Source organism: Pezoporus flaviventris, unplaced genomic scaffold (genome assembly GCF_033815535.1).
Source record: "Pezoporus flaviventris isolate CSIRO_AGI_PZ_B2104156 unplaced genomic scaffold, CSIRO_AGI_Pfla_v1 ptg000013l, whole genome shotgun sequence".
NCBI lineage: Eukaryota > Metazoa > Chordata > Aves > Psittaciformes > Psittacidae > Pezoporus > Pezoporus flaviventris.
In genome coordinates this window covers 17,812,765-17,838,368 of record NW_026892561.1, presented here as the reverse complement: position 1 = coordinate 17,838,368, position 25,604 = coordinate 17,812,765, and the positions used below count along the sequence as shown (strand labels likewise).

The following is a 25,604-nucleotide window of genomic DNA, read 5'->3' as shown; positions in this document are numbered from 1 at the left end:
AAAACTGTTTAAATATGTGGTTTGATTTTCTTGTTTGTTTGGTTTTGTTTGCATTTTTGCATGTACTTCAGTGTATTTAATATACTACATAAAGTTTGTAGCAAATCTGCATTGTATTGCTTGGGCTGGTTTCATCTGTTTAGTTACTAACAATAGCCTGTCAACAATGACGAATCTGGGTCAAATGATACTTTTGAGGAGTTTCAAACAAACCCAAAACTCAAGAAGCCTACAGCTGCCAACCAACTCCTGCACAGCTGCTCCCTTATCTGTCTGGTGGAATGGGGAGGAGAATTGGAAAAAGGTAAAACCCCATGGGCTGAGATGAGAGCAGTCTTCACTGGCAGAGCAGAAGAAACTGAGAAGTCCTTGATGAGGGTACACACTACTTAGCAACAACTAAAGCATCACAGTATCACAGTATGCTAGAGATTGGAAGGGACCTCGAAAGATCATCTAGTCCAATCCCCCTGCCGGAGACAGGAACACCTAGATAATGTTACACAGGAATGCGTCCAGGCGGGTTTTGAATGTCTCCAGGGAGGGAAGGAGACTCGCACACATCAGTGTGCTATCAACATTGTTCTCCGACTAAATCCAAAACTCAGCATTGTGCCAACTACTAGGAAGAAAATTAACTCTATTCCAGCTGAAACCAGGATAACAGTGGTGTTCACGACTAAATCTTGCAGCCAGCACATGGATTAATTCAAGGTGAAATCTTTAGCAGTACAAAATACAGACTGTATTTGCAGCTAGATATGTTTAAAGAGTAATATGAAAAATATTTTTAGCTCCCAAGCATGTAAGCAAACTTCTACTGAGGTGAGAGTGCTCAATATAAATGTATTGGTCTAGTTACATATGTAAAGTATCTCCCCTTTTCTGAGTGCATATAGCATCAAGTTAATTTTGGTTGGCCACCAGGGCAAGAATAATTTGTTGTAGCAGCTTCAGTGAAGTTCTTAACTCTCTTACTGTATTGATGCTGCTTATTTGATTTTAATCTTGTTACTCTCCCCGCTTTTTCTCGCAGAACTCAGATGAGGAAAAGGTACCTTGTTCTCTTTTGGCCATAAAAGCCTGTTGCTCCCTACAAACTTCTTGGGGTGAGGAACAATAACATCATGCCCCCTCCCCCCCAGTATTGAAAGCAATGTATGTGTTAGGGAATGTATGTGCTATTTTTGCATATTGCTGAATTGAAAAATGTTTAATTATTCTAATAGTTGTCTGCTAGGTTTTGGGGTTATGTTGTTTTTGTTTGTTCTTTGGGGGTTTGGTGGTTTTTGTTTATTTTTTTTTTTTCCCTAGCTAAAAGCTCTGAGGGAAGCGGGAATCTTTGCAGTGGTTTCATGAGTTGATCTTGGTTATTCATTCAGTCTGGCAAACCTCTGTATCAGCCTTCACTCTTACCACTGGCTGTACTTCCACTTTTGACCTTTCATCTTGCTGTAGTGCTAGTGTCTGTTCTTGGGTAGATTAACAATCAGAGTATTTGGATGATGTGATGCAGCATCAGTAACACACCACATTCAGTGATTCATGTGTAATCATGTGGCTTTCTACTGTATCTGTATTCTAAACATCTAGTGCATACAGGAAAAGTCCTGGTTCTGAATTTCTGTAGCTAGTATCAGCAAGATCTTTTCTTTGTTTAGTTGTCATGTAGATCCAGTTACAAATGCTTGTCTTAGGGTCAGCCTGAAGATGCCAGGCCTTTTCTCTTCAGAAGAAACTTAGCTCCATTATAGTCATATGTAGATGATATGCTGCCTATTTCTTCTGTATAGCAAAAAAATTATTGTAGCTATATAATGATCCAGAATGTCTTTTTAAGCAGTACAACTTTCCCTCTGATGTTGATAATTGTCAGATATTTTACTCTAAGACGAGGTTGTTTAGTGTATGTCTTGTTTATAACCCTTTTGTTGGGCCGTATGTGTGTCTTCCATGGGTAGAAGGCCATATCTGATGATCTTTGGGAAACCAGGGCAGGATGTAGCTGTGATAGCAGCATGCTAGCCTGTGTGAGAGATTTAATACCTACGCCATCTTTGTATAAGTACCCTGTAAACTTGGCTCTACACCTCTGCTTCTATGCTAGAGTAACCCAGTAACTCTGATGCCAATTCAGGTTAATTTACAGCAGAGCCCAGGCACTTTCTTTGTGCTCTGATTTATCAAGGTCTGGGTCTTACTAGAGCTTTTCTTTAAGGAACCTGCATAGATCAGGCAGTAGCTTAGATCACCCAAAAGTTCAGTGTGAATATAGGGTATCACTCAGAAGGTCACTTTCCAGGAGTAGGAAGTAGAAGATGGGGTTTGTCCATCAGGTTGTCCATAGCCTATCGCCAAAACTCCATTTTTTTAGGATAAACAGTTTTAGCTTAGAATTGTAGAAAATATGAATGCAGGGGAAGTGGGTGGAGTAGAGGAGGGGCATGGAGTTTATCAGAAGGGTTGTGCAGCTGCTGTACTGCTGAGAGAATGTACGTTGACACTGAGATTAAAGTACCTCCACTTACAAGCTAAGACATACGAACATCCAGAATATATGTATGGACAGCACAGCTTGAACTTCCAATTGTTTGTGAGTATCCTTTCTTTGCACAGACTCTATGGCAAAAACTATTGAAAGGAAGGGTAGGTGTCACCTGCCCACAGGAATAAGTTGTCCCAAGAGGGAGACCAGGGCTTTGTTCCAATATTTTTAAGAATTTAAACCAACTTTGTTATTTTTGCAAGTAGAAAAGGTAGTAATAAGATGAGAAATGGGTGGGCAGCTTAGATTATGGCTTAGCACAGTATGTGAACATGAGCAAAACTTTAAGAGGTTTTGTGACACATCTTTCCCTGCTTGTACACCTTGCTGCTGCTTTCCTTGTGAAGAAGCCTCTCTTTCACTTCCTTGTTTTGCCTTTAGTGCACAGTCTTGCTGGAAAGAAGATCTTAAAAACTCTGTCTCAGAAGCCCTCTTTCTTTTAGGCTTTGGGCATAATGAGTAGGGCTAGGTTAGATAAGTAAATTTGTATTTTTTAACAAGAGCTTCGTGAGACTTTTCTGCTTTGGTTGCAAGATGTGGCAGAGAAGATCTAGCTGTGTTTGGCCACTTGGTGGGGCTGTTTGCACAGATAGCGATGGTGAACGTCCGTTTTCTTTCCACCGTAGCTTTGCTGAGAAAGCCGCAGGAAACTTGCTGAATCTGCAGCTCCAGGATAACAACTTTGCAGCTTGGCATTCATATATTCTAGGACTAGCCAGGACCAGGTAAACGAAAAGGTGGTGGTTTTCTGTTTTTTTTTTTTTTGTTACAGTTTTTGGGCAACTGCTGATCAGTTTTGCGGGAAGACCATCCAAACAACTGCAAAAACCTCTGCGTCCTTCTTGGTGTCATCTTCCAACTGAAGGATATGAAGAGTGCTTTGAGGTTGCTAGTACCCATGAAATCATGTTACATTATACAGAGTGGGACTCAGTTTTGAAGTGCCCTTTTTTACCTTTAAAAAAGCTTGCTTAGGCACTGAAGCCACCTTAACTGGTGGTGTGTCTCCAGAGCTTACTGAGAAGATGTTCCCATCTAAGGATACAACCATTTATGCTACTGAAGTAAGAACTAGTCCAGAGAAAGGAGATGATAAAGCCTGTACTTGGTAGTCACTTTCGTGTGGTTTGTGGAGGTGATTAGGTAAGGGAAAGTTTGAGTGTGAAAGGCTTGTACACATGGAGCTGTGTTTTGATGTCAAGGTGATGTGTGTGTGTGTATGTGTAAATTATGAGGTCATGAGGTGCAGAACAGAAGGAATCTGGTAGGTAAATGCTTCTGTGCATCAAAGTCTTCTATCCAGAGGGACATTTTCCTTTTGGAAAGATTCTCTTGATGTGTCCATGAAACTCATTAAGGCTAATCCTTCTTATTGTTGTAAGAGTAAAATGAATGGCCAGAGATGCCCGGAAATAAAAGCAAGGAAAACTTGAGCAGAATATCCACATTCTTTTTGCCTGAAAAATGCTTCCTTTTCCCAGTGCTAAAAAGGGAACACTGTTTCTTGAGACATCCTAAAATGGAGATAACTGCAAGTGACACGGTGAAACTATAGTATTTCACGCTTAGCTGATCTCTTTTCTGTGGCATTCAGTGGACCCTCTTAATTTGTGGTACTTACAGTGCTAATGTTTCCATGAAAATGCTTGCAGAATATTGTTAATGGTGGACTTTCTTGATACCAGTGGATACAAGAAAACAAATAGTAGGTATGTATTGGCACTACTGCAACACACTTCTATTTCTTCAACCCAAAAGTTTGGGTGCTGTCTTGCTGTTCTACAGCCCATTGCTCAATAACAGTAGGGTCACTCCAGAGTGACAAACCTAGTAGCAGCTCTGAAAAACTGCACTGATGTCTTGCGAGGTAGAGACCAGGCTTTTATTTTGTGTGCATGACTTGCTGGGAATTGTGTCAGGTTTGTTCCTCTTGTTTTTTATCACCTTGTGTCACTTTCATTTCTGTAATGATAATGGGCCAGAATCAGGTTTGACTCTTGTAGTCCTATGCATTGTGTAACAGCCCTGGTAGTCTTTGCCTCTATAGTGCTGACAATCTAAAAGAGACAATGTGACAGGTAAGCTGAAATGACCTTTCCAAGGTGTCACCAGTACCCCTTCCTGTACACAATTCTTTGCCAGTTTGTAGTAGTAGTGTTTGTTTCTCATCTGGCATTCTCAAGTTGTACATGTGTAGTCACTGATGAGGCCTGGGCTACCTAACACAGAAGAATCTACAGGATTCTTACTTTGTTTCTTGCTGTGCTCTTTGCTTTGGTGTGGCTGGGTGACTACTGCAAATATAAAGTCAATTTCTAGGGGTTTTGGGTTGCTTCTTGGGTTTGGTCTCATTTGCTACATGGAAAACTCGTGGGCAGAGCTGTTGCTCTTCGGGAGTAAACACCTACAATGCCTAGAGTGAGACAGGTCCTTACACTGTAATAAACTTACACTGTACTAAACCACAATCACTAGAGGTGCATGTTGCTGACTCTGTGAGAAGGGAGGTTGTAGATATGTTTGTTTTTTCCACTGAATGAAGTCCAAAAAAGCTCTGTTTATTACTGTGAGGCTTTTCTCTCTTTTCCCCAAGCAGAAAGAGAGCCAAGTGCTTAGGAGCTTCCTAATCTGTGGCAAATTATACAGTACTTATTGCGAAAGAAGAGTTGAGAGTGGTCAAGAGGTTGTGACAGTGATATTGTGAAAGGCGATGTACAGAAAAACATGCTTGCCAAGAGAAGTGGACATCACGTAAAAAATCGTTTTTGCAAGCCCAGCTATATAGGAGTGGGAGAGGCCAGTGCTTGTAGAAAATGAACAAACAAAAGGAGGGAAAACCCAGGTTATGTTGAGGTTTCCATAGCAACATAATACTTTTCCTGGAAATCTCAAATGATAAGATCTAATCTATCTGCTATTTAACTCCTGCATGCAAAGCCCTCTCCTTTCTCAGCTTACCTTCATCCTTTCTAGTGATGGGTGTACTGTCAACATGCAATGGTGGTCTGCATGGGGAATGGAATTCCTGGGACAAGACCATACCTGTTCTGTTCTCCCTTTTCTAAAGCACATAGAAAAGGCAAAGCTTATGAGGCAGAGGCAGTGTGTTTATGATGGGCTATGTGTAGGAATGACTTCCCATCTGTGCTGATCTTCTGTTTCCCACAGATCCCAGAGAGGAAGTGTTATGCTGAGGCTGAGAGCAGAGTTGCCAGACAGGTACGTTGTCGAGGTGTTCCATGGCTTTCAGTGTTTATTGTGTAAGGATGTGTCCTCCTTATTGGAAATGATACAGCAAGTACCTGTTGGAGATATACAACTATGTGGAGAGGTCATCGAAGTAGCCTGACTTAAATGTGTACTCAGCAGTCTGTCCAGCCTCCGATCTGGGGAGCAGAAATCCATGATGGCATGAGAGGGTTCTTGTGGAGGAAGGTGGAAGGCTGGCAGTTTTTACCTGATAAAAAGGACAACTGAGAGAGTGGGCAGCATGACAAAAGTCCATGAAGTTACTAATGGTCTCAAACATGTAGAAAAGAAAAAGGGACGTACGACTGGAAAAAGAGAAATATAACCCCCATTTTCAAGAAGGGGAAAATGGATGACCCGAAGAATTATAGAACAGTCAGTCTCACCTCTGTGCCTGGCAAAACCTTGGAGCAGATTCTCCTGGAAGGCATGCTAAGGCACATGAAAAACAACAAGGTGCTTGGTGACAGCCAGCATGGCTTCACTAAGGGGAAATCCTGCCTGACCAATTTGGTGGCCTTCTATGATGGGGCTACAGAACTGATGGACGGGGGTAGAGCAGTTGATGTCACCTACCTGGACTTGTGTAAAGTGTTCAACACTGTCCCACACAACATCCTTGTCTCTGAATTGGAGAGACATCAATTTGATGGATGGACCACTCAGTGGATAAAGAACTGGCTGGATGGCCGCACACAAAGAGTTGTGGTCAATGGCTCAATGTCCAGCTGGAGACCAGTAAGGAGTGGTGTCCCTCAGGGATCGGTGTTGGGACCGGTCTTGTTTAACATCTTTGTTGCTGACATGGACAGTGGGATTGAGTGCGCCCTCAGCAAGTTTGCCGATGACACCAAGCTGTGTGGTTCTGTTGATACGCTGGAGGGAAGGAATGCCATCCAGAGGGACCTCGACACGCTTGTGAGGTGGGCTGATGCCAACCCCATGAAGTTTAACCATGCCAAGTGCAAGGTCCTACACCTGGGTCGGAGCAATCCCAGGCACAGCTACAGGTTGGGCAGAGAAGAGATTCAGAGCAGCCCTGTGGAGAGGGACTTGGGGGTGTTGGTTGATGAGAAAATGAACATGAGCTGGCTGCAGTGTGTGCTCGCAGCCCAGAAAGCCAACCGTATCCTGGGCTGCATCAAAAGGAGCATGACCAGCAGGTTGAAGGAGTTGATCCTGCCCCTTTACTCTGCTCTTGTGAGACCTCACCTGGAGTATTGTGTGCAGTTCTGGTGTCCTCAACATAAAAAGGACATGGAACTGTTGGAACAAGTCCAGAGGAGGGCCACGAGGATGATCAGGGGACTGGAGCACCTCCTGTATGAAGACAGGATGAGGAAGCTGGGGCTGTTCAGCGTGGAGAAGAGAAGGCTGCGTGGAGACCTCATAGCAGCCTTCCAGTATCTGAAGGGGGGCTATAGCGATACTGGGGAGGGACTCTTCATTAGGGACTGTAGTGACAGGACAAGGGGTAACGGGTTAAAACTTAAACAGGGAAGTTTAGGTTGGATATAAGGAGGAAATTCTTTCCTGTTAGGGTGGTGAGGCACTGGAATGGGTTGCCCAGGGAGGTTGTGAATGCTCCATCCCTGGCAGTGTTCAAGACCAGGTTGGACTAGGCCTTGGGTGACATGGTTTAGTGTGAGGCGTCCCTGCCCATGGCAGGGGGGTTGGAACTAGATGGTCTTAAGGTTCTTTCCAATCCTAACTATTCTATGATTCTATGAAGTGTCTGTTCTTCCTCAGTTGTAGAGAGAAGCCCTGAGTGGATGTGAAGTTCTCCATCCCTGTACAACAGAGGAAACAGATTCTGTTCTCTGCCTAATGCTCACAGTAGCAACACCCTTTGCTCCAACCCCCTTCTTACTTCTGACATAGCCAATGGCGGTCATGACAGAAGAAACTTTCCAACAGGGGCTGTTGGAGGGGAGAGATATCTGCAGTGGGAGGTGGGATGGTGGTGCTAGTGGAAGGTGAAGAATTCCCCCCTCACTGTATCTGAGGTCTTTTGCACAGTAAGTAGCTGCAAGGAGAGGGTGGCACGAGAAGGCCCAAATGATGCTATGTATATTAAGTACATACCTTTATAACTGCATTTAGGGTAGAAAAGTTCTTAACCTTCAGAGTAATGAAACTTGAAAACTACCCTGCAAGTGGCTGTTGTTTTAACCCTTTCTGGCATGGTACACGAGCTGAGGGCATATGATGATTTGGAGAGACTTTTATCTGTTTACAGGAACACTGTTCTGCATTTCTGTTGGTGAAAGCTGGTTTGTTGGTGGTGCTTTGTCATGTGTTGTGGGTTTTTTGTTTTTGGTTTTTTTTTTCGCTGCAGGTCTTAGGACTCTGGGTGAAGTTCTGTGGTCTATAGTGTGTGCTATGCAGGTAACGTAGGCTATTTTCAGTCTCTTCTGTTAGAGACCCGTTGCCTCTCTGACCGTCAGCACAGCATAGGAGGTTCAATAGCCTGGTGTGATCTTCCTGGTTCTCTGAGTCTTTGTGACTTTGAGGGAAGAGCAATGCCTATAGAGTATGATGTACAGTATGACATAGGGCTTCTGTATTTAGATGCATTATGTTACAGCCTTGTTAAGGGCCTGACTATGGCCAACTTCTGCAATATTCAGCAAAGGCAATGTTCTGTTTTAATAGGTGGGCTTCACTGTTTTTGGTTCGGGTTTGGTTGGTTTTGGGTGGTGTTATTTTTTTTTGTAGTTTGTTTGTTTGTTTTGGTTTTTTTTTGTTTTTTTTGGCTCTGACTGTTGTTTGTTATTAACCTGTTAATGGTATTGAGCCCTGAAGATTTGTGGATAGAAAACAACCATCACTACAATATTTAGAAGAAAACCAGCTTGAAGGGGTTCAAAGAGCAGTAATCCAGGTATGTGCCAATAAATAGGAAGCAGAACTTTAATATCCCTTAGCAAACCATCCCCCATCTTTACGCATTTATTATATTTTCTCATATTTCTCCTGACAGCCGCCTGTTCAACTTCGGACCTGTTTGTAAAAATCTGCACACCATCTATCAGAGGGATACACACACTTACAAACTTCTGTTCTGTGGGCATTAAGTAAATTATTTCTTTAAGATCATATGGCAGATCTATAATTAATTAAACCCTCCATGATATTAGCGCAAAATAATTTAGCCTTTCTAAAAAGGTAAATGTAATTTGCCGATCTGGTATTTGGAAGAATGCTTTCCCCAAAATCAATTCCTTTAGTTTCCAGAGAATAGAAATGAGAAGCAATCTCATTTTAATTATATCTCTTTATTGCTAACAAAGGAATGATTTATGCAATTAAATTAACTGGCTAGAAAATTATTCTCAGCTGGGCTGTCCTAATTCTTTGCTTTCTGAATTGCAGGCTCTTACAGTTCTCTATGTAGATTAATTTTTCTGATATGCAAACAATGCTCCTTGTGTTAATTTTTAACATTTTTTATTCACAGCTCCCCTTTTCTTAGTGTCATTGACATGAGTAATATTTGTGCACTGCTGGGTTCTGATTCAGGCCTTTTTATATAGAAAGATTGGGAAAAAATCTTTTCTTTTGAATCTCATTATTACCAGTGCAGAGCAAGGTTTTGAAGTTTTCTTATCTATTACTGAGAAACAGCAGCAGGAACATGGAAGGACTGCAAAGATGTCAAAGGATGCAAACTTCTGAAGGAGAACGTATCAATATTGAGGAGAGAGGTGAATTTACAGTTAATGTATTCTTAAACCCTTGGCTTTTTGCAGCCAGGCAAAAAGCTGAAATGCAAAGGGAAAAACATATAAAAATCTTTTATGTTGTACACAGACTTAATAGGGAAAGAATTTGGGATTTTCTTTCTGCCTGGGATTACCTTGCAGTGGCTGGCCAGAACGTTAGCTAGTGATATTTGGGCTGAGGGAAAAATTACCATGCAACAACACATTGTGACCATGTGCCAGCGCAGTCTGACATCTTCTGAATGGGGCACTGGTGTAATCTCCTGTTTTAAAACAGCAGCGAACATATTGCGGAGCACGTGTTCACTCTGTCTGAGCTGTCCTGCCCTGTATCAGTAGAGATGCGTCAGCTGGTCAGTGTTTGCTGTGTTGGCACTCTTGTGCTGCTATCAGATGGTTTTGGAATTAAAAAAGAAAGAGAAAAAGCAGTGTTTTATCCTGGTTGTTGTACAGTGCTTTGTGTGTGGAAAGGTTTATACCTTTGGTATTCCTAAGGCTTTTGAACTACCAGATAGGAAGGGTCAGGCTATGATGATTTTGATGGGACAAAAAAGCTACTCTGAGCCTGTTTCCTTTGTGTGTGGATCATCCAAGGGGAACCTTCCTCCTGGACTGGGTAGCTGTCGGGTGGGGAGTGGTGGGGTAGCTAGTGCAAGGCCTCTTGACTGCAGTTTGTGTTGTTCTTGAGGATACTCCTATAGAAACAGCACAAATGGAATTTGCTTAGAAAGTGGGATCACACTTATTGGAAGAACCTTTCTCAAAGAACAGTTGCCCTTGGCTTATGTCAAAGAGTGATTTTATTTTTTTTCCTCTTCCCTAGTCCTGCAAACTCTGCACTGGGTGGTACAGTTCTGCCCCATGAATACCTTGGCTCATACAGGAAAGGATATATTTGTACAGTGCCTGAGAAGGATGCTGCGATTTGGGGCAAGTTTACAAGCAGTCTGTAGAGCAGGCTTTGAGTTTAAAATGATCTAGGTTGAAGGACTGGTTAGAAATCAAAATCAAATTAATGACAAATGTTACCTTTAGGGAGGATACATCTGATTAAAAAAAAAAAAAAAAGAGAGAGAAACAACTGCTTAGGCAAGCAGTACTATGGGATTTGGGCTCATAGTGACACATAGGTAAGTGAGTTAGTGATGGTCCTTTAAAAGGAAATCTTGTTCTTGGAAGTATTAATAGGAGTGATGTGTACGGTGTGGGCTTGGAGGAGAGAGACAACTCTGTGTTATTGGGTGACGTCTAGTAAGCTGGATGCGTGCTGGCTTTTCATGGTGCATTTCAAAAGCTCAAAATGGAAAAGAACTGGGAAATCATGGCCTGTGGGGTTAGTAATGACAAGTCTTACAGAGGGAGAAAAACAAACTTCACTTATAGCAAGGGGGAATTAAGTTAATACCAGGAAAACCGTAACCATAAACTTCAACGCCTACATATCAGCCTGCCAGAAAAAAAACCTTGAGCCCACTGGATGTGTCCTTTGGTACCCCACCGTCACCTGCTTCTGTACTTAACAGCTTTCTCGTACTCTGTGCTTGCCCTGTGTTCCAGCAGCCTATGTGGGTAAATGGTTTCATTCTTCTTCCTTATCTTCACTTAACTCCTGTTCCCTGCTAAGTATTTCATTCTACTTTGCCAGAGAATTCTGGGGGTGCTGGTGCTGTAAGCTGCTTCTAGTGATGACTAAGGGAAAGGTTTCAATTCTCAGCGCCAGAAATCTTCCATTCTTTTTGGAATAAGCAGTGCAAGTAAGCATACAAAGAACAGAGCAACCAAAAAGATATGCTCATAGTTGAAGGGAATGAAAGATGAAGAAGGGAAATTAAAAACAAAACCAACACAAATAAAACAGCCACAAACACGAAAACCCAACCAAACCAAAAAACAGTTCCTTTCCTACATCTGATAACAAGATGATGCTTCAATGGCATCTCTGATTCCCTTACAAAGGGCATACTTTGGACCACCAGAAAGCTTTTAATGAGGGCCAGTGTAAGTTGCAAAACCAGAACAGTCCTTTGTTTCTTTGTATAGAAAGAAAGGAGGCGAGTGCTGTGGTATCGGGAAACATCCAGTCCCAGGTATGAGATCTCCATGAAGCCACTATGGGAGGAGAGCCAAAGAAAAGCCTTCAACGTTAGGAAATGCAGAATTTAAAGTGCACTTCTTACAAGTGCAGCCACATGGTGGTAACTAAGTCGATGAAAGTGATAGCTTCAAGGATAAGCTCCAAAAGAAACCGTTGCAATCTGAATTTTTGACTCCTTTTCTGTTCCTCAACAAAGAAAATAAGACTGAGTTCCCTCCAGATCCTCTAATAGAATTAACCACCTCTCCATGGACCATTTCCCAAATGTGCCAGGATTTAATTTTGTAGTGAGTGGTATCCAGAAAAAAACCTGCCTTTGTTAATACAGGGAATTTCTGTAAAGCAGATCTCTATTACAGGTGGCTGTTCTTGCTGTGAGATCCCTACCCCTGTGCCTGGCTGACAGGAGAATGCTTTTTCTCTCAGATAACGTTTAGTGCTTTGTGAAACTACTGTCTGCACGCACTGCTCTTCCAGATGAGATACTGCTGAGATATTAGTAAAATAAACAGGGGGTTAACCTGGTATAAGAAATGTGTGTGGATCAGTGAGAGGTGTGTGGTTGGGATGATGTGCTCTCTGGAAAACTGGGTGGAATTTGAAGACCTTGTCCGTTTGTTCACATTATCTTTAAAATAAGAGAAAAATCACTAGAAGGCCCAATTTTGCTTTTGCTTCATTCTTTGCTGTTATATTTGTCCGGATTTTTCTTAAGTCTAATATCTTCTAATTTTATTTCTACCCAGCTTCTTGTGAAGCAGGTCCCAGATAGACAGACTTTGGACTTGCTAGCATCAGAGTAGTTGAGTGGTATGTGAATAAAGGTAATTTTCTTCCTTTTCTTTTTGTTGTATAACATTAAAAATTCATGACTATTTTAATAAATATTTTAATAAATATTAAATGAATATTTAATATTTCATTTTAAATAACATTTGTTTATGTTGGATTCTAGGTATCTGAGTGCTAAAATTGAAGTTAAAATGATTTGGCTTGCTATGCTGAAAGAGACAAGTACAGCAAAGCTTTATGTTGGCCTTGCATTCTCATTTTTTCTGACTTTTCATTATTAGTCCTTCACATCTCACAGTAAATTACTGAGAGATAGTTCCTAGCTATATCTTGTGAGCAGCAGAAGAGATGAAGCAATGTAAAATATAGGTAATATATACTGAACAGTACTGTATGTAATTAGACTATATAGCTGTGTATGTATATGATCTGTCTCATTGCATTTCAGAGAGAAACAGTGTAACAGTAAGATCAAGGGGTTTATCCTGTGGCCTGTTCTGTTCTTCTTGTCATCTTAAAGATTTAGTTTGGAGCTGGGTGATCATCTTAAGGTCTCTATGAAGATCTGTATGGCTACTGGGTCCAAATTGGCAATAGCTGCATTGCTTGTGTGAAGCTTTGTACTGAAAGACAAAAACCGAAACGGCTTAGTAAAGGTATTTGCCTCCAAATGTCAGCCTCACTGGACTCTCTCTGAAAAGCAGTCTCATCCTCCAGCATATGGACTTGCCCTCACCGTTCTGGTGTTGTCCACTCCCTGCTGAGACAGCTTTGTCCCATCATATAGGTTGCTAATAACACCATTAAACAGCATCGATCCCAGCATCCATCCCTTAGGGATGCTACTGGTAATGGACCATGAGTTGGAATTTGTTCTACTGATCAGTCCCAGCCAGTTTTCTGCCCACTTTATTTCTTAGTTCTGCCCATTCTGAATTTTCTTCTTGATTTCCCCCCTCCTTTGATCCAAATGAGCTCTTTCTACAGGAATCTCAGTGTTTAGAGCTGGATCAGCAAAGAATTTGTCACTCCATTGATTCTAAAGGGGTTTTGCAAAATTTTATATATGCAAATAATAATAACAATTATTGCCCCTAACAATGTGACCAGCAAGGGAATTCTCTATTATTATTTTTAGGTTTCTCTGTCCTCTGCAGATGCTACTTTAATGCAAATCAAACTTTGTGGATTGTGTTACCTATTGAAAAATAGTTTCAATTAGAAATTCAATTACACTGTCTTGGGGGGATGGAACTGACAGTTTCTTTGAATTTTGCATGTTATAGAGGGCTCCAAAGTGCCATAAATCTGCTAATTGATTTCTGTACCTGTAATGTTTGATTAGGTGTATTTTATTGTCTTCTTGGTTTTAATTAACCCCAGGCTTGTCAAAATGCTTCCACTGACAAAGGATATATGATGAACCGAGATAAACTCTATTAACAGAGGCTGACTTTTGTCAGTAATTGCTATAATGCATAAGAGTTATTAGAAATTATCGCACACAAAAAGAAACTATACTTTTGGTAACAACTTTTATGGGCTGCTATAAATCTGTTGACTGCCCCCTACATGCAAGAGATAAGCAACTGTGAATGACAAGGGGTCTGAAGGAAAATCAATCATTTGCTAGATGTCTTATAAATATTAAGAGTGACAAAATGAGGAGAGTTATGAAGTCTAAGTGCTGAAAATTGAATGGATGCTAATGTGCCTAAACTTGTACCCATTACAGATTGGGAAGGCTGTTGAGACAAGGATATGACTACCTCAGGAAGGTCTTGGTTTTACTGAAGCAGAACATGTTGCCTTGGCTGTGGATCTCTGAAAGACTAAAGTGATACTGAGTCTTTGGCTTCTAGGTCCTTGGTTGGAGTCCAGGTCTGGGCTCTTACCACTTGGCTGTCCATGGCTTCAGAGGTCAGGCACCCAACAGGGTCACATCACTAGTGTTTGAGGACAGAGGCAATCAGAAGTAATGGCTTGATGCGCTGATGATAGTTGAGACATTTTTGCTGAGAACAGAGGTACTTGGTGATGCTGTTTATATGGTCTGGTGTTAGAAATGTTCTATCTAGTAGTAACAGACAAACCATCTCTTAAAACAGGAAAGAAGAGTTAATATCTTCATTTTTACTGGTGTCTCCACCTTTAAGGACTTGGCTTATGTAAGATCTTTAGGTAGCAACATATGCACAGACTTCTGCATATGTTTCTATAAGTAAATTTCACTGAACTGCAACTTCATAGTTTGCAGATCTGTCCTTGTTTGCTCTCTGGGCCCTATGTTTGTCTGCAGCTCTGTATGTGTTGATGCAGGTATAGTCCTGTGAACAAAACTGATATAATATTGTGTGTATAAGCAGAGCAGTAATTAAGCCATACAAAGTTGTAAAAGTATAAGACAAGCTTTCTGCAACACAGTTGTTAAATTTGATATGACTATTTCCTAGAAACTCCACACAACCTTGTGTTTTATATTGGCAAGGCAAAGTTTGTAAATGCCTTTTTTTAATTCTTGGTTTTGGTTGTTTTGGTTTTTTTTTTATTTTTAAATTATGTGTGTGGAGTACATCTGAACCTCAGGAGCTGCAGAGACCTGTTCTCTTATTTTCTGACAATTTCTGTCCAAGCTTTGGACACTCTTGGCTGCTGCAATTTTAAAGTTGCCTATCAAATCTTCTGTCTTACTCAAAAATAGTTAATTTCAGTTAGACTTTTTTTTTTTAATCCACAGCTGAAATAATATTTTATACTGACCTTCATTTCCTTTGCTGCTTTTTGTAAGAATTGTCATAATGGCTCAACTGTACAGCTCCATGAGTGTGCATGGAGAATGAGTGGAGCCTTCCCATGTAGAGGTTACATGCAGTCCTAGAAACTGATTGATCTAGTTATTAGGATATTTAGCTTATTATTAACATTTTTTTTGAGCTCCAAAACATCTCTGGAGCTTGGAGGTGTGAAATTCACAATTTGTTTTAGTTTAGCCCAAAACAGATCTTCAAATGCTTGGGGCTTTCTGGAGTAGGGCACTGGGCACCATAGTGTTTGAAGTGGCTCTGCTGCTGTGTGTGGGTATGCTGGGGTGGAGAGGCACAGCTGGTACCAGGGAAGCACTACCATGGGCACATGCATCTTTCAGTTGCCAGCAAGAGAAAAACATTTGGCCTGTTGATCCTCACTTATGAGCCATTGTTCTTGAATCCCAGTTCTTGTGGAATATTCCCGTACAGGACATAGAGGGAAGGTATTCTGTAGCATGCTAGGTTCCTAAGGACCATGTGTCTTTCAGCGAGTTGCTAGGGTGAGAACTGTCACTAGTTTCTACAGCCCAGCAGAGGACCTTGGTGCTAGACCCCTGGTGATGGTATAGGTGGGATTGCCTGTGGGATTCTTCTCTCTCAGCTGTTGTGAGAGCAAGGAATTCTAGTAGCCGAGTTGTGATCTGGCTTGATGTTTTGTGGACTATCAGAAAAGTCTAGACATCCCATAACTTTTGCTGTGGCAATGTGAATTGAGACCAGCACTGGAGAGGGGTGCAGAGTGTTAAAGATGCCTATATTAAAGAGCTGAGACAAACCTTTTAGGCTTGATATATTGCAAATGATTCTGTTGGCTGGACAGTTCAAGCTGGCTTGGTGTATGTGGTATCAGAGTGTTGCATCATGGTACTGCAATTATCCTACCACACTTGTACTTCTACCAGATTTTAAGGAGCAGTTGGTATGTTTAGTAGCTGAGCCTTTTTGTTTGTCTTGGTTACATAGCTCTGTTTAAGAGTTTCCATGCAAGTCTCGTGTGTGAAAATGCACATATATCTATATTCCCTCTTGGGTGCGCTGAAAACAATCCATTTAGAAACCAGGTGTCCTTGTCTTTCTTGGCATCTGGTTAAATATCAGCCAAGCAGGAGAAGGTAAATCCTAGGATGCCTTAACAACTGCTGGGTCTGTGAAGCCGTCGGCTTCATCTGATGGGATTTGAAGGTCATGGTGGTTGCCCACATGTGAAAGATGTGTCCTTATTCCCCGCAGATAAAACAGACCAAAATGATCTATCGTAAGGTCCCTAAACTAAGCTAGGAAGAGACTTGTGCATTTCAGTCTGCTGAGACCAGAGGTCGCTGTTGAACTGGAAATGGAGACACCCTTGCTTTTCCCCCGCCACCTTCTCTTTATTTTGTCCAGTGCTTAAGCCGCTCTGTAATAGCTTAGGCTTCTTTTTCCTTACGAAAAGACTGTGCTCTCAAAAGCAAAGCACAGCACTAGACTTCTGAGTATAAGGGACTGAATAGATACATCTAGAGGAGAAAGTAGGATAGTGCGGCTGAGCTCTGTTTCTCTGCAGTTCACTCTTGCCTCACACACCTACCAGTATGTCCTGCAGATACCTCTCTTAATCTGCAGCTCTTCCATTCATTCCTGATCCCTGGCGTAGTCTTGTTTATAGCAGACATATCTTCTTTTAGCCATGGTGGCTGTCTGTAAAAAAAACATATACAGTGATGAGCAGAGCAGCAGAGTAGCAGCCAAGGCAGTGTGACAGTGATGGTGTAAGGATGAGAGGAGCACGAATTTGTAGGAAGTATGATTTCTCTTCTGTCTGCAGGTCTGGAGGAATGAAACTGGTCAGAACTAGACACACCTTTGGGTAATATGGCTATCCTGAAAATGAGCAGCTGTTGGAGGGGAGCACATACAGGCACAATGGTTGGTGTTTGTGTTCAGGTGGCCATACAGTATTTTCTAACTCTGGGGTATGGGCTGCCTCCTTCACACAATTGAACTGAACTGACTGTGTGTGAGGAAGAGATTTAGCGAGGCTCAGAAACCTTGCATATGGACTCTGAAAGTGAGTCTATCTCAATCATACTCTGCTGGAACAGCAGCATGTCAGGCATGCCTTGTCACATGGACAAGCGGTGGTTGTGTAGGTTCTGGTTAAAACTTGGACTGAGTAGTAGCACTGCAGGGAAAGATATTTTGAAGCTCATTGAGCCCCTTTTGGCTGTACTGGAGGTTAAACTACTGCTGCACTCTTTCAGACGGGTATCATCCTCTTCTGGGTAGGCCTTGGGCAGGAGACATATTGCTGCCTCTTTGTACCCCAAGGCTGAACCACTGAGCCCAGCTGATCCTGACCTGGCTGTGAGCCTGTCTGCACCAAGTCAATTCCCAGACAAGGAGAGCTGGCTGAAAATGCTCAGTTCCTTTTATGAATCTCCGTAAAATCCCATAGGTCATAATATCCTGCAAGCTGCACAGGTGAATTAGCATCTTATGTTAGCATTCCTTACTGCTTGAAAACACCTTGGCTTTTAACTTCATTACTCTTCTCTAGAGAAAAAGCAAATGAGAGCTTCCTTCAGAGATGATGAACACTTGTGCCTTTCTGCAGGAGAATGGTCAGGAATGCCCGGAATTCAAAAGATGAGACATCTATGGCAGCAAGAGCCTGGGAAGCAAACGAACTGTGCTTCACATCACTCCAGTAATTCAGTATTCACAGCAGACTGAGATCCAGCAGTATGTTCTCAATTGGTTTATTACAGTCAATACTTATTATTAATAGATATGAAACGGACAAGATCTGGGCCTTTTGATGTTGTGAATCGATACAGATCTGTTCACTCCCTGAAACTCCAGGCTATTCTTAGCAGAGCCACAAATCCTTAATTAAAACTTGAGTCTTTTGCCCAGACCTGTAAACTTTATGGATACCTTTGTCTTGGCAGAAACAGGTCTTTCATTAGTCCTGCTACTCCAGTATGCATAGGCAATAAGCCATCCAGCAGAAGGCACTATTTGGCTAGAAAGATTAGTGTGGTGTGGTTATTTTGGCAAATGCTGTGCAGGTAGCCAGTACAGTCACAGCAGCATAGCTGTCACATTGAGCATTGCCTGGTTATGTTTGGACTCGAGCTGTGTTGCTCTTCCCTTGGGAGCAGAACTCTGCATTCGAAGCTGTGGGAGTGTATGAAACACTATAGTGTCTAAGTAACTTGCAACATCCTGTAATGTTACTACACAAAAGGTCCGAGTTAATGATCCAGTCGATTTTACAAGTCAACTGTGTGACAATAGAAATTAATATTCATTGATGAGCCAATCTGAAAAGCCTTGATTTTTATTATTTTTTTTTCTCTCTCTAATAGTTTTGTGTCAAATCTTAGGTGAGTTTATATACTAGTGTATGGATCAGAGGGTACCTGGGGATAAGAAGCATTTAATTAACCTTTTTCCTACCCTGGAAAATACAGTGCAAGATATGTTGTTTGAAACTGCTCAAGTAGAGTGCCATTCTAAAATATCCTTCTAGTACCAGAATGAGTAGATGGAAAAGGAGATTCCTGATCAAATGTGGCTTCATTTAGGGGGCAAAATGTAAGTAGCTGAGGCCAGATTCTGCTCTCTTTTTCTTCTGATTTATACGCAGTTAAGCTTGCACCATTGTAAAATCACAGTGAGAAAAAACCCTGTGGTATAGGGGAAGAAGGTTGAACTTTAACTGACGTGTAGTTAAAAACAGGCTTGCTGAGTGAAAGATGCTGGCTGTGGCAAGTTTCCTCCCTGCAGCAGAAGGCTACATGGATGGGACTTCTGTCTAGCATGTTGGTAGTCAGAAGTGGCTACTTAAACTCTGTTTATCCCAAAGAGCCATAGTGTCAATCACCTGCCCAATACAGAGGTGGGTGTTGGTTGGCTGAGAGCAGTTCCTTGGCACCTTTGGACAACTCTGCTTTTGTTTTGGGTTTCTTCCTTTTTTTTTCTTTCCAAACCCCCCCCCCCCGATTGAGCTGAGCTGAACTGACTGATGTCCTATGCTGTGCCTGAAGCAAGAGGTTGCATGAACAGTTCCTCATCAACCCTGGGACCAACCCATGTGTGAGATAAGGACCTCCAGGGATGCACCATCTTTCCTCCCTCCCTGCTGAACATATCTTTTTTCTCAGAGAAAACAAGCAGATGAACTTGTCTGATCTTTGTTCTGTTGTTCAACATTAGCAGGGACTGGGTGAAGATAACTTCTCCAAGGGGCATATGATATAGAGCTCCTGGTCCTGCTTTTTGCTCTCTGAGGCCCAGTAAGTTCTGTAGCATCTTCAGACTGTCCCTGTCTTGTAGCTTCTCTCTTGCAGAGCCAGTACGTAACAAAACTCCTCTAATAGCCTTTATGGTCTTAACCCAATTTCCTTCAAAACTGCCATATGTTGTGAGCTTTGAGAGGGATTAAGAACTTCAGAAGGCTGCTCATTAATATACCACGGAAAGGAGGGATTGTGGCATTCGGAGTGCCTGCAGGCAAGCAATAGAAAATCCTATCACTTGTTTTGGGGCAGAAAAAATTCATGCCTTTATCAAACTTAAGACTGCCTCCTTCAGCAAGAATTTTTTTAATTGGAGAAAATGTGAGGGAAGCCTAACTTGCTGTTTTGTTGTCATATTGGCGGGTGCTCTGAGAAGTTTGTAAAACTTGTGAAGAAATGATATTGTGCAGAGAATGAGGAACTCCAGAGAAGAACTAGATGCTGCAGAGATGAGGCTGAGTATCCTTCTGAGTAACTGCTTCCCTCCACATCAGCATGAGATCTATCCTGGCTGCTAGGGAGACTTGCAGGGTGCTAAGCCAGCCAGGTGCTGTCTTCTGGCACTGCTAGGTCACAGGCATCCTCCCATCAGCTGCACTAGGAAGTTGGTGATCTCTGATTTAGTCTTGGAGGACTTAAATATAATAAATAATAAATATAATAACTTTTTCAGGATTTGGAAAGTAGTGATGCAATCCATTGGCTGTCATGGAGTGGGACACCCTTCTTTCTGGATGGCTCAGTGCTAATGTGTGCTAGTCCTCAGTACTGATCAGCTTGTTGAGGCTCTGGTGACTGCCATCTGGAGCTAAGTCCTGCCTGGATCAGGACAAGGAGCAGTTCCCTATGGCCAGAATGCCTCCATATGGGTGAGAAAGAAGAGTCTGTCTGTAGCTATGGTAGATTTTGTGCAATAAAGCTGAGTACCAGAAGGTGGCCATTTCTTATGCATGTGTGGATCATCTGTCCACAGTGCACAAACAGATTAAAACTGGAAGTATTTTTCACCTAGAACACCTAATCTTTGATTCTGTGGGTTTTGTAGCCCTGTGCAAGGAGTGTTATATCACAGTACTAATGACTGTGATAGACACTGTCTCCTGATTTGGAGGTCTACAATTGAGTTTATTCTGCATTTGGAGAGTTCCCGAGATCCTTTGTTGCAAGCTGTGTTTGAAGGACCAAGTGCAGTGATAGAAACAGCTCTAAGAAGCAGGATCCAGAGGTCAATTAGTGAATGAGCAGGGATAAGAAAATGAAGGTTGAAAACCAGTCAAAGATATTTACAGCCTGCATGGCCTTCCCTCTCCTGATGCTTTATTTTTAATGGCTTGTTGCTTTTACCTCTCTTTGTTTAATGAATATTTTGCTGAGTTATTGGAAGTGCAAACTGCATCCAGAAGCAGGACACTCACGGTTTATTATATTCATACAACTCAAAAACAGCCAAATTGATTCCCCCCCCTTCATCTTTAAATTTTGCAGTGCGTTTACAGGTAGTGACAGCTGTGAGACTGACAACACTGGAGATACAGAAGCTGTGTTTAGGTAATGACCCCAGCAGTGAGTGGGGAGAGCACCTCTCTTTGCCTGATGCTTACTCCTTCTCCAGACACCTCTCCTTGTGGCTTGGGGCAGATACAGTCCTTGGCCGCTTGGTTGATATGCTGGTCTCCACTGCTGCTGGAATGGCTTTGAGAAGCTGGGCCTATCTTTTTCATCCAGTTACCAGCCACTTTCATGCCAGTGTGATCAGCTGCTCTCATATAACCAGACAGCTGAGGTAGTAGACATTCTCAGTTAGCACAGAGCATGAACTTGCAGCTCTGCAAAGGCAGCTGGACTTGAACCACTGAGGGTGACTTCAGCTTCCCTTGCTGCGGGAGATGAGTGGCTTGTGGGAAGAAACATAAGCAATGGTTGCTTGGGGTGGTCTTATTTAAGCATCTCTGGGAGTTTCCACTGATTGTCAGGCTCACTCCATATAATCCTTTCTGTAAGTGGCAGAGAAAATACGTGGTGGTTTCTACCTTCTTTAGGGCAGCCTGCATAGACCTGTAGTCTGCCTGCCCCCTCCTTGGGGTGTTCTCCTCTTACTAGTGCAGAGGTGGACATGGCAGCAAAGCGTAGGGCGGTTCTTGGAGCTATGCTAGCTACTGGGCCCTGGGACTTTGTCCTGCAACTACCTCACCTGTCTGACAGGAGTGTAGTACCAGTGGGCTTCAAAGGCACCCCTGTCTTCACAGGATGGCAAAGGGGCAGGTGAGAAAACCAGGAAGTAGGGAGATCTCTTCTCCTGAAGAAAAAATAAAGGACTTCACCCTCAGTATGAAACAGCAATCGGTTTTCATCTCAGCCCTGGTTAATGAGGGCATTTTGATCTACAATTGTTGACTGCAGAAAGAGCCTCCCTGATAAAGAGGGAAGGGATGTCCTAGGGGAGAGGGTCGCTGAATATGCATGGCCCTGAGTCTCTTTGTTTAGCTGATATCTGACTATATTTATTCTTCTAGATTACACATTCTGACTGCGGAACAAAGGGCTGGCAGGAGCTGCTCTCTTGTGCTTAATAATTTGAGTAAATTTACATTTCAATGCAGCCCTCTGCAACTTCCCACCCCCCATGGAAAGAGCAGAATTTCTCTGTTGTGGGGAGGGCGAAAAGAAACTACTATCCCAGTGGCCAGGCTGGGAGATTTATGGCTATTCCTCCCTGAATTTATTCGTCATGAACCCTGCATGTGTGCCTACCTGCCTGATGCAGAGGTGTTTTCTTCCCTGATCCCTTTCTACATGACTTGCTCAGATAACACTGTTTGCCCCACCTCCCTGCTGAGCAGTGTGATTCATTGTCAAGTAATTAACCATCAGCAGTACAGAAAGTACCTGGCTAGGCAGAAGTGTGAAAACACATCTACACCTAATGGGAACTGGACTAGAAGATTTCCAGTTTGAGTGACACCCAGAGAGCTGCAAAGTGACAAAACCACAGAGTTAGCTATTGCCAAAACTCCCCAGAGGTGGTCTGGTTTCTATGTAACATTCTTTTCAGTCTACTTTGAGGCCTGAGAGTGCAAGAAGTCTTTTGCTGAGTCAGTCATGGGGGATTTAGAGGTGGCACTTTCTTACTTGTCGGTCTGCCCAGGCTTGGATCCCTGCGCATAGCAAATCATTTGACTAGTTTCATCTCTTGCTTCTGAAATGAATGTTTCTAGTTTGCATCCCGAAATCTATCCGTGAGTATTATTTTGTGTCCCTGAATAGGTTCCTGGGCCGTGCGTGCACGAGCGTCCTGTGTTGGCTGCCGCTGGTGTTCACCAAGCCACAGTCCTGCAGTTTAACGCTGGGACAGCTGCATACTTTGTCTCTCACCTGCCTGATGGTAACCTTGCAGGTACACGTACACCGATGACCTCGGCATGCTACACTGCATTTGGGTCTCTTACCACTACTGCTCTGCATTAGCCCATTATAAAAAAACATGTAATTATAGGACCAGATCCTCAATGCTATTTCTTCACTTATCTCAAGCCCCTTAAGAGATGATTGTGAGCCCTACGAGCACAGGAGTTTCCTGGGTGGGATCTGTGTATTGAGGTGTAGATCAGCTAATACCTTTCCCATTAGCTCTCCTGCCTAGTTCCATGTTGTCTCACATGATGCAAAATGAGATGAGCCCTCGCTGCTCTTGAAACTGAAGAAGCAGGGCATGATGGAAGGAGTAGCCTCAGACATATGCGAGTTCAGCAGCAGCCATTTTTAGAAGCTCATGATATCTTCACTAGCTCCTTTGGGCAGCTAGAGAACATGTAGTCTTGTCTTTAATACTTTCCTTGCCAACCTTTTCCTTCTTTTCTAATCTGTATGAAGACCTGTGTGTGGGAGATGCGAGTTCTTGAGCTGAGCTGCAGAGTGCTTCCATATGCAAGGAAAACTTGTTTCTAGCCAGCTCTAGATATGTCATCAGTGGCCTTTAATACATTCAGTTCAAGCCTTCGTTCTAACCTAAACTGCAGAAGAACTTAGAAATGGGTTTTATAGCACTTCTATATACATTGAAATGTGTCAGTCTTTCTGTGGCTGTGCTTCCCTATGCTGCTTAGAGTAACAGGGCTGAATCCTTGGCTCTGCAGAAAGCAGTGCAATGATCCTAACCTACCCAGTGCTTATAAAGTAAGAGCTTGTACATGTGTGATGCTGCTCTTCTTACTACTATCATTTCTAGATGTAGTTTCTAAGTATTACAGAATGCATATACAATGTCCAAGGAATGTGGGCAGAACCAGGACCTTGCACTGCGTCATACTTGAGCACAAAGGAGGGAATTTCCTGTCCTGTGGAGCTTTGGTCTAATGGGTGAAACAGTGATTTTCAGAAATTCTGCCTGAAATGCCTGCTGGAACAGGTACCTGGGTTTATTTTAGTGGATAAACAGATACATTCATGATTTGTCATTCATTTTGCATTGTATACATGCATAAATGTGGAAATGTACATATGTGTGTTCCATACCACATATATACGCAATCTATAATATACATGAACACAATGCAGCATTAAATCAGGGGTTTGCACTTCTCTTAATTACCTAATTATATTGATTTTTTTTTTTTACATTCTGTACAGTTTGGTTTTATCTGAACTTTACAGAAGGTGTAAGCAATACACATCTTGTCACATCCCATTTTCACACTAGCGCTGTTGCTGTATGAACCATTGCTAGAAATAAAACATGACTAGAATAGTCAGCCATCTGTCTGGAAAGCACATGCAGTCCCAGATGGCAGTTTCTCTCCCGCTCACTGGTAGCAAAGTCCTCTGTCTGAGGAACACAGCAAAAATGTGTAACAGTTCAGCAGGGAGATGTATAATGAGCAGCCCTCCCCCAGGCTGGGGCTGGGGGCCCTCCAGCGACAGAAGAGAAGGGAAACTTTGAGCACAGAGTCCATCCCTAAGGGGGCATGTGTTCACCTCCTGTTCATCTCAGCATCCCAAGTTAGTTAACTCCACAGCAACCCCCTCTGCCACTCAGGTCTCTCTGAGTGAGGTTCTTCATCCCATCTATCTCTGGGCATGAGTATTCTTTTACAGGGGTACAGTGGTGAGCAGACAGAAGAGAGTCAGTGGGACCTTGGCAGGTGAAACTGGAGGGAGATGAAAGCCCACGAACTGTTCTCTCTGGCATTGCAGTATTGTTCATAGGAGAAATGAGTCTGTCTCTGCTGGAGAGCTAGGTGCTTGGTTTTCAGACAGCTTGGCCACCTAGAACTGCCACTTGCCAACCTCAAACCTGCTTAGACTACCTTCACAACCGATTTCCGAGCTCCTCCGTAATGTTCAGAACAATTGCAGTGTGGCTTTGCTGCCTGCCCTTCATTGGTGCCACCTGTGAAGAACAGCATAGGAATGTCTTTCCTACCAGAAGAGGTGAATGGGTGATAAAGCACTTATAGTTAGCAAAGCATGGTCGTTTCTACTGGACTGAGCCTTTAAGGGTTGCTTTCACTGGTCAAACTAAGCAGAAAGAGCCAAAGAATGTGAAAATCACCAAAGTCTGTGAGTGACTCTGTGAGAAAACATATTTGATATACTTTGAACTCTTCAATCCTTTGTGCAGTTTTAAATCTGACCTATGGGTAACAGAATAGGTTTCTATGGAACTCGGAAATACAGAAGAAATCATTACAAAAAGAATTACAGCACTCCATCGTTTTGGGAGAGGCACCCAAAGCCACCAACATCTTGGCTGGCTTGGCTTTCACTGCTGCCTTCAGAGAGCTTAACAGTGGTTCTGTGAAACAATGCTGAATTTGAACATTTTTCAAGCCTGTCTTTGTACCATCTATGGACTTTTTAACTTAATGATACATGTCCCCACCCCATGTTTTCCTCATGGGTGTGCTGGTGTACTGCAGAGGTTGGCACAAGTCCTTTTGGAGGGGAGAAGCTGCATTTTGGGCTTTCTGAAGCCTTCAGGAGACAGCAGAATTTTGCTTCAATCGCTGTCCTGTGCTGGGTGTTCTCTGGCTGGAGATCAGCTAGCTGTTTGCTCTCAGTGCTGAGCAAGGGCTGGCAAGGTGCCCTGTCACTTCAGTGGTATGGTGATGA

At 42.7% G+C, this 25,604-nt stretch overlaps 1 long non-coding RNA gene across 1 annotated transcript; it reads left to right on the top strand.

The window, feature by feature from the left end:
* Nucleotides 1–575: 575 nt before the first annotated feature.
* On the top strand, nucleotides 576–17,930 carry LOC133268181 (uncharacterized). The gene is made up of 3 exons (XR_009742973.1): nucleotides 576–805; nucleotides 3,172–3,270; nucleotides 17,750–17,930. It is a non-coding gene; the product is annotated as an uncharacterized LOC133268181 (long non-coding RNA).
* The last annotated feature ends 7,674 nt before the right edge of the window (nucleotides 17,931–25,604 follow it).